This window comes from Podarcis vaucheri (genome assembly GCF_965113315.1).
Source record: "Podarcis vaucheri genome assembly, chromosome: 2".
In the NCBI taxonomy this organism is placed as follows: Eukaryota; Metazoa; Chordata; class Lepidosauria; order Squamata; family Lacertidae; genus Podarcis; species Podarcis vaucheri.
In genome coordinates this window covers 45146900-45157110 of record NC_138760.1, presented here as the reverse complement: position 1 = coordinate 45157110, position 10211 = coordinate 45146900, and positions in this window count along the sequence as shown.

Genomic DNA, 10211 nt, shown 5'->3' with positions numbered 1-10211 from the left:
ACAGGAAATAATATGACGGCGCACCAGTTTCTCAAAACACTTCATGATGATTGGAGTCAGTGCAACTGGTCTGTAGTCATTCAAACTACTGATTGTGGATTTTTTAGGCAGAGGGACAATAGTTGACGACTTCAGGCAGGGTGGGACAATAGACTGGTGTAAGGACTTATTGAAGATCTTAGTGAAGACCCTCGCCAGCTGATCCGCACAGCCCTTCAACACCTTTCCAGTGATGCCATCAGGTCCAGCCGCCTTCCTCGGATTCACCATCCTCAATACTTGTCTCACCTCGTGCTCCTCTACAGTGAATGAGGGGCCCCTATGGGCTGGTGGCTGTAATACCGGCGTCTCAGGTGGCTCCTTCTCGAAGCGAGCAAAGAAGAGGTTAAGCTCCTCCGCCAGCAAGGGGTCACCGTCGACAGCACCAAGGTTAGGTTTGTAGTTGGTAATATGCTGAATCCCCTGCCACATCTGTCTTATGTTGTTGCTTCTTAAATTATCTTCAATCCTCTGCCTATAATCCAGTTTTGCCCGTCGAATACCCCTCTTCAAGTTTGCTGAAAATAGGACATCCCTATTTTCATGGGAGAAATGTTGGAAGGTTTGGATTTATCTGATCCCCAAGCTGTCCGAAGGCAATCGTGTATAGGGAAGGTTTTTTTAAAAAAAGTTTAATGTTTTATTATGTTTTGTTATATGTTGTAAGGTGCTCAGAGTGGCTGGGGCAACCCAGTAAGAAGTGTGGGGTATAAACAGTAAAATTATCATTATGGAATGGGACGGCCCTATTTTCACCGGAGAAATGTTGGAGGCTATGCCAGTGTGGTGTAGTGGTTAAGAGCGGTAGACTTGTAATCTGGTGAACCAGGTTCGCGTCTCCGCTCCTCCACATGCAGCTGCTGGGTGACCTTAGGCCAGTCACACTTCTTTGACGTCTCTCAGCCCCACTCACCTCACAGAGTGTTTGTTGTGGGGGAGAAAGGGAAAGGAGAATGTTAGCCACTTTGAGACTCCTTTGGGTAGTGATAAAGCAGGATATCAAATACAAATTCCTCCTCCTCCTCCTCCTCCTCCTCCTCCTCCTCCTCCTCTTCTTCTGAGCGTTTTGCTTTGCTCACTTTCTTGAACAATCTGCGCTCTTCTCCTTTCTTCATATTCTACCATGGATTCACTGTCCCCCATTGGGTTAAATGATTTTTAGAAACTCCAAACCCTTGACTATATCATTATTATAACTCAGAAAGGTTAACTAGGCCATGCACTGCAGATCAAAATGCACATATGCATTATAGCATAATATGTGTGTGACTTGACCTGTTAGTGTGTGACCTGGTTCACTCTCTTAAAGTACCTGCTCTGCATATTATTTTATTTTCTGTGCTGTTTGTGACACAGTTGTAGGGGCCACAGCTAGGTGGTAGAGCAGATACACATTCTGGGCATCTCAAGGTACAGCTGGGAAATACCCCTTTCTCAAATCCTGGAGAGCTGCTGCCAGTCAGTACAGACAACACTGGGACCCGGTATCATTTGCAGACGGTACCACTTGGTAGCAGGGGACTTGTGTTTTTGTTGTTTAGTCGTTTAGTCGTGTCCGACTCTTCGTGACCCCATGGACCAGAGCACGCCAGGCACGCCTGTCTTCCACCGCCTCCCGCAGTTTGGTCAAACTCATGCTGGTAGCTTTGAGAACACTGTCCAACCATCTCGTCCTCTGTCATCCCCTTCTCCTTGTGCCCTCAATCTTTCCCAACATCAGGGTCTTTTCCAGGGAGTCTTCTCTTCACATGAGGTGGCCAAAGTATTGGAGTCTCAGCTTCAGGATCTGTCCTTCCAGTGAGCATTCAGGGCTGATTTTCTTAAGAATGGATAGGTTTGATCTTCTTGCAGTCCATGGGACTCTCAAGAGTCTCCTCCAGCACCATAATTCAAAAGCATCAGTTCTTCGGCGATCAGCTTTCTTTATGGTCCAGCTCGCACTTCCATACATCACTACTGGGAAAACCATGGCTTTAACTATACGGACCTTTGTTGGCAAGGTGATGTCTTTGCTTTTTAAGATGCTGTCTAGGTTTGTCATTGCTTTTCTCCCAAGAAGCAGGCTTCTTAATTTTGTGACTGCTGTCACCATCTGCAGTGATCATGGAGCCCAAGAAAGTAAAATCTCATAGGCAAAAGCTCCACACCATGGACGTAGCCAGGATTTTTGTTAGGGGGGCAAAACCTCAGTTCGCTACATATTTTTATTGATTTTTTGGGGGCAGCTGCCCCTCCTTGCACCCCCTAGTTATGCCCATGCTCTACACTGAACATCAACAGTACCCTGTGGCTCCACCTGTATGAGTTCCCAGCTTCATCCTGTGCTATTCCTTGATCCTTTGTATTTCAAGAGCTGGCAAGGCTAGAATGGGATTGTTTAATGACCTGCAGACATAGAGGTATGTAGGGCAAAGACACTGTCCTTCTGTGTGTATGTGCAACTTCCCCTCCCATTCCTTGCAATCAAAGACATTCAGGTGTAGCAAATAAGGTGTAGCATAGATTTATATGTGCCTTGCTTTAAACTGCATTTGCCTGGCAAGGCAACTCGGTTTCGTTGGGGTATTTTTAATCCCTTCTCCTTCACCCCCCACTTGCTTATCTTCAAAGTATCAGCCTTATTCTCCCCAAACCAGAATGCAGTTGACGTTCTATGGTGGTTCTGCCTGGTCCCCGTGGATTTCCTCTGCGGGTGGTTGATTTGACACAGGCAGCTTCTTTCCTACGTCATGATGGAAGATAGCTTCTTTTCAACTAAAATGCTCTTTTGTAACAATTCCTAATTGAATGGCATTTTTCTTCTGAATCTCGGCAAAGATCAAGATGCAGAAAGTTAATTATCTAAGAAGAAATACATTTTCAAAGGTAATAGAATTTGGATTTCTTTCTTTCTTTTTTCCCCCTTGCAGAAAAAAAAATCCCCACACAGATAAGATGCGGGAGGACTGTTTCAGTGCATTGACTTTTATGACATAATCCTGTAATCATTTCCATGGAATCCATTGTTAATCTCTGCCACTGGATACTTAGTTAATTTATTTACATCTTTAGCTTGCCTAGTACCAGAGGCATGAATCAGTAAGCAATATATTTTAAAACATATGAAATTGTCACATTAAAATGAAACAGATCAAGATTAAACATTATCAAGTCCCCCTCCCCGCAGGATCTGGTGCCTTTATCAGCTATGTGTGTGACAAGCGAAGATTCTGCATGCAGATTTCTCCTCATTCAACTGGTTTAATACCACAGAAATCCCACCAGAAAAAAGAGTCAGCAGCAACTCTTCTTAATTTCCTTCCTAAACCAGCATTAAGCACTGACACCAAACACCAGTGTGTGTAAAAGGTCTTACAGCAAAAGGTGTGGATTGAGTTGCCTGACAGGTGCCCAAACTGCACCTTTGACATGCTCCTTTCCCTGACAGGAGGTTGCCATATCTGATGAGAGATGTGTTTGAAAGTGCAGCTGAGAGTGGCTATTGCTGGCCTGATCCATGCTTAAAAGCTCTGCTCAGGCGGGAGAAGTGAGGGTTTCTGTTATGTGTGTATTGTCCCCACCCCTGTCTTAAAGTTTCTGGAAGATGCTTAGGCTCTGGCCTCTCTCTCTATGGCATAGCTGTCAACTTTTCCCTTTTCTAAGGGAAATTCCATTATTCCGAATAGGATTCCTCGCAAGAAAAGGGAAAAGTTGACACCTATGCTCTATGGGCCAGATTTTGGCAGGGGAGGGACAGACACCAGGAATGCCTTTGTGTGTCTGCCATGTTGATAGTCACAAGGATTCTTTCAGGAGGGAGCATGACCTGTCAGACTGTACAGAGGGATCAGATTATGCCTTTCGGCACCATGGATGATACTGCAGTATCATTTTAGCAACCAGAAAAATGACGGCGAAAATGCCCCATTCTTCACTGCAAGAAGCACAAACAATGAAAATAGCCAGAAATGGCAGCTGGCTAATTTTCTTCCTGGTTTTAAATCACACTATGTACATCAGGGATGGGGAACCTCAGGCCTGGTAGTTGAATTTGACCCTCAAGACCTCTCTATATGCCCTTTCAAATGCTTCCCAGGCCAGTATTTTTGCCTGGCTGGAATGTGGCCTTGAATTCTGGCAACGCCTCTTGCTTGTCTGGCTGGTAGTCAGAGAGAAGTGTGTGTGTAGAAACTAGTCTACTGTACAAAAGCTAAAAAATTACATTTATTGCTCTACCCACCTTTGGCTCTGGCACGTGGGCCCTGGAAGACTGCCCAGAATGAGAGAATGAAGCCCTCAGGCTGAAAAAGGTTTCTTCACCCCTGACACACTTGAACTTATTTTTCCAGCTCTGTGTGCTAGGAGATGACGACAAAAGCCAGGAATTCCATTTGGACAATGAAAGCCTGCTGCCCAGTCCAAAAAAGTCTGGTGTCTGGTAAGAGTTTTGGGTTTGGATGTGGAGGACCTTGGCTCAAAGGGAGAGAAAACCAAGTGTTCTAGGCAGGCATGAGTCACAGCGCCTCCCTGATTCTAGAAGCAACTGCTGCTCGGGGCATCTCCTGTTTTGACCGGAAACTACAATGGCCCCACTTCTCACCCCCCAGGGTTGTTAGGGGAACGAACAAGGAATGTGCATTATTAACTGACAAACAAGCACAACAACAACAATTATACAGCAGTGGATAATAGCAGTAGGAAGAATAATACTACAGCACCACAACGATAATAATCACAGGCAGTGGCATATTTGTTACTCAAGGAAGTTTGAGCCTCTTTGGTGGCATTTTAGGATTAACTCTGTGACTAATTGCCACTTTAGATTCTGGAGAGTCTCCTGCAGGGGGCTTGCCTAAGCAGCCTACCAGGTGTCTTTTAACTCAGCTTCTGGGAAATCTTAGTTTGAATTATGATGTGGACACCATATATTATGTAGCCATCAGCATGCATCACGAGACCTTGAGTTTTGTAAGTTGTGCAAACAGCCCCGAGCCAGCACATTGTATAATGATGTTCCCAAGGCCTTTTTTATGACACCCAGGATCACTGAATGTTTTTTCCTAGACCAGAGTTGACCTAAGTTCTATCAATCAGCCGGAAACATTCCTAAAACATCAATCGTGCAGCAGGGCAGTGTCTTAAGAGGGCGAGTACAGGGTGCCTGCAGGACACCCTCATTATAGTAAACAGTAAGGTAGTCTCATTAAATTGTGAGTTAAACAGCAGCAAACAAAATATTTCTCTGCTTGGGAATTAAGCCAGATCCTAAGCAGTCCTCCATTAATCTCTTGTGCTGACCACCTCTTGTTAAGCTAGGCCCTGAAAAACACCAGGTGAGCCTGACAGCATTTTAAGAGTCTAAGTAAGCCTCATCCTTCGATCTTTCCCTGACGTTTCCTTAACGATGGCAGTAGCTGGCTCTCTCCATCTTTCTTTCACAATTTTTGTGCCCCATTAACTATTACTTTCTGCATTATAATTGAACATCCACATGATGTAAAAGTCACTTCTTGAAAACTAGTGGAACACAGAACATGTTTAGTGTTCAAATCTGTGCTATTTGATTTCAGACCACCAATTTGCCCAGAAAATTAACCCAGAAAATTGTGGGAATAAAGTGATGAAATTTGGATATACAGTGGTTGTTTTGCTGTTTAGTCGTTTAGTCGTGTCCGACTCTTCATGACCCCATGGACCAGAGCACGCCAGGCACTCCTGTCTTCCACTGCCTCCCGCAGCTTGGTCAGACTCATGTTTGTGGCTTCGAGAACACTGTCCAACCATCTTGTCCTCTGTCGTCCCCTTCTCCTTGTGCCCTCAATCTTTCCCAACATCAGGGTCTTTTCCAGGGAGTCTTCTCTTCTCATGAGGTGGCCAAAGTACTGGAGCCTCAGCTTCATGATCTGTCCTTCCAGTGACCGCTCAGGACTGATTTCCTTAAGAATGGATGCGTTTGACCTTCTTGCAGTCCATGGGACTCTCAAGAGTCTCCTCCAGCACCGTAATTCAAAAGCATCAATTCTTCGGCGATCAGCCTTCTTTATGGTCCAGCTCTCACTTCCATACATCACTACTGGGAAAACCATGGCTTTAACTATACGGACCTTTGTTGGCAACCTTTGTCTCTGCTTTTTAAGATGCTGTCTAGGTTTGCCATCGCCTTTCTCCCAAGGAGCAGGCGTCTTTTAATTTCGTGACTGCTGTCACCATCTGCAGTGATCATGGAGCCCAAGAAAGTAAAATCTCTCACTGCCTCCATTTCTTCCCCTTCTATTTGCCAGGAGGTGATGGGCCCAGTGGTACCTCAGGTTAAGTACTTAATATGTTCTGGAGGTCCGTTCTTAACCTGAAACTGTTCTTAACCTGAACCACCACTTTAGCTAATGGGGACTCCCGCTGCCGCCACGGGATTTCTGTTCTCATCCTGAAGCAAAGTTCTTAACCCGAGGTACTATTTCTGGGTTAGCAGAGTCTGTAACCTGAAGTGTATTGTAACCTGAAGCGTATGTAACCTGAGGTACCACTGTACCAGTATATAGTTCTTTCCTGTTGTTTTTTGTGGGGGAATCATGGGGAAACAGAAACACACATGTGCAGAGAGGGTGGGGGAGTAGCATCATTGTCTGATGATGTTCACTGTGTCACACCATGCCCACTGGTGTGGATGAAATTTATTGTGGCATGCCAATATCATCACTCAAAAAGGCACAGTTCCATAATGCAACAGGTTACTGCAGTGTGACTGGAGCATTAGAAAACAGGGCAGGATGATAGAATTGTAGAGTTGCAAGGAATATGAAAACAATTATAATCAGGAAAGCAAACACACTATTCCACATGTCTGAATGCACCTTTAATCTGGCTGCAACGAGTCTTTGCAAGATTAGGCCCTAGAACAGCTATATTTGACAGGTACGCTGACTGACCTATTTGTTAGGGGAAGGATTGATTGAAGAGAGGCGCTGGCTCCATGCCCAGAGAGAATCTCTTCTCCTCACAGCATTGCTACAATAAGGATGACATGCCTATTATGGAAGGTGGCCTCTTCCGCCTTTCTAAGCTGCACAACCTGACTCAAATCGGTGTGCTACATTATGGTCTGTAGCTTCTAACTATAAAGTTAGAAGAGGGACTCTGTCCATCTGAGAGACATCAGCATTTCTCTGACAACCAGATCCAGGTTGCCCTGCTTCTGCTCTGCTTCTCCCTCTCTCTCACACACCTGTCAGTCACTCTGCGCCTGACCCAGTGCCTCCGAGTAGCCTGGAGCTGACACCAGGTAACAAGCTCTTCTCTGAGGCCTGACCTTGTGCCCAAGCTAGTGATGAGGCTGCCTGGGTCTTATGCAGAACAGGCACCGAGTCATATAGGCCAGACTTGATACCTGCTATGAACGTTTTATCTCTCTAGCTCACTGGGAGCTTAGAAAACCAAAGCGGGAAGAAAGCTTGCTTTTACTGGTAAACGATATAAAGCCTAATGTGTGCCACTGTGACATTGCCAGAATGCTTAAGATTACATGCTATCCCCCCCCCCCAATTCTGCTGTTGAAAGACAATGGGTAGCTTAGCAATGCAGAGATGTGCTTGGTTTCTGTTCGAGTTTTGCTCTTGCACCAGAATTCCAGTTGGTTATCATTTGAGACTTTCTTATGCCCCTGTTTTTCAGTTCGGCGACTACGCTAAAAATATTCTGGGTCACTAGTTGGGAGGTTTCCCCCCTATGCTTTTAAAAACTGCCATTGCTATTGCTTGTGCTGTGAAAATCACAAAAGCCAATGTTTTTCCTCTAAAGCGACAAAGCCACAGAAGACTGCATGTGTCACACCTCATCTTGTTCCTTGGCTTGTTTCTCCCCCCCCCATCTTCTTCCCCACCTGCTCCATATGGAAGGTGGCTGGCTGGAGGGAGCTGTGGAGAAGCTGACCTGGTTGGGGTCATTCTCTTCTTGCTGGTTCCCTGGGTCAAGTACTGGCAAGTAAACAAAGATCAAGACTCATGACCATTAAATGGCCACAGGACTATATAGGGGCAGGAACTGGTAATGATAGGAAGAAGGTGGAAGCTGAGTAAAGGCCACCTAGTCTCCTTCTGGTTTCTCCAGCTCCTTTTATGGGAGATCGCCTATTCTCTGCAACCATAAAGGCTAGAAACACCAACTTTTCTTTGGAAGACGGTTGGGGAACTGAGGGCCAAATGTGCTCTGCCAGGACTCTGTCTGGCTCTTCAAACTCTCCCCAGGCCACACCTTTCACCACATCTGCTTAGCACCCTCCTTGGGTGTTTTTGCCTGGCTAAAACATTATCATGCATCTTGTTTGCCTAGATGGAAGAGAGAGGAGTGTGAAAGGTCACGTTCGTTGCTCTGACCACTTTTGCTTTTGGACACACCCACCAAAAGGTTGCCTGGGAGGAAAAGTGGTCCCCGGGCTGAAAAATGTTCCCCAGCCCTGCCTTAGAATAAAACAGAAGCTTTCTCAGAGCTCTTCAGAAATGACCTGCTTCAAAGATCCCCCCCCCCCGCATTTTGCAATGTAATGGGACAAAGCATTTTTTGGAGACATTGTGACTTGCCCAAAGCAGAGCTGGGATTTGATTTCTGTCTCCCCTCCAATATTTATATCAAACACTCTTATTTGATGGTCGCTCTAATTGACAGAGCAATCTATTGCTAATGGAACACATCTGTGCTGGTGAGAACGATGCTGCCTTTTTTCATCCACACACATTGACCAGACCACTTCCGGCAAGGGAAAGAGAGAGAGGCTGTCAAAGGCAAGCAGGGGCTTTGTCCATCTACAGCATGGATGTTCTTGATATGCTGCTGCCAAGTGATGCTCTGCTCTGAGATGAGGTAAGGCTTCTTCCTTTTGGCCCTGTAAAGCCATACTAAGGGGTTCTGCCCTTGAGTTGAGGACTTGGCTTTTTGCAAATGTGAAGGGATAGCAGCTGGAGCTGGAAGTGCAAAGGCTGAATGCCTTCCTTCTACTGCCACCGGATTTTATGTCTGTTGTAAAAGTTCCAGAGGACGGTCAGCATGCAAGTTTCCAATGAAAGTGAATGATGGGGGTGGGGGAAACTGGACTGGGGCCAGTCTTTGCTATATCCATTAAGCAAAGTGTCATTAGGTTCTGGTAAAGCAGCAGATTAAAATAATAATAATGGGGTGATGATGGTGCTTCATAGAACATGGCCACTTGTATACCACGCAAAAACAGGGCAATTTGCATAAGCTAATAGGTGTGCGTGTGAATACAAAAATTTAGAAATGCTTCTTACAATAGACTGTGACCAAGTGACCTGGATCCGTCTCTGCTCAATCTGCTGCCCAGGTGCTCACTGTTGACCAGCAACTTCAAGGCCCTCCTTGCTCCCCCTTTTTAGGGTTCCTTTTCCAGCTTGCGGCCAGGCAGCCCTTTCAAAGAGAGGGCTTCTCCTCTGTAATTTACCTACATAGGTTTGCTTTTACCTTTGCTGAAAGTGTTGGGGCTGTCCACTCCTTCTGGGGCTGTTTTTCTTTTCATTTAATACAAGCAGTGCAAGAAGAAATGGAAGGTGAAAGCCAACACAAGCTGTTCCTAATACAGGAAGGTATCAATAGGAGCAGGAAACCGTCAGCTGTATCTGTGTGTCAGGAGTAGGAGTCAGGTGTAGGTCAGCGGTAAAAGACATGGTGTCAGCGAAGTTAACTTTTTATTCAAAGAAACCGAAACAGTGCAGGCCTAGTAGTAGTAGAAGAAGTTTGGATTTGATACCCCACTTTATCACTACCCTAAGGAGTCTCAAAGCGGCTAACATTCTCCTTTCCCTTCCTCCCCCACAACAAACACTCTGTGAGGTGAGTGAGGCTGAGAGACTTCAAAGAAGTGTGACTGGCCCAAGGTCACCCAGCAGCTGCAGGTGGAGGAGCGGAGAAGCGAACCCGGTTCACCAGATTACGAGTCAATTGCTCTTAACCCAACAACTTTTCCCAGTAGGTCTTGCCCTGATGAGGCAGTTGTGAGGACTGTAGGTCCCTGCCTTCCCACAGCTGCCTAAGTTGCCTCCTTTCCTTTCTGCTCATTTCAGAAGACCTTGCAGAAGAGGAACTCTTGATGGATTTTGCACTAGATTGCACTGCAGCCATGGATATTGTGCGGAGCCACTGTCTAGTTTATTTCTTATAACTATTGGTTTCTTCAGGTCACACAGTTT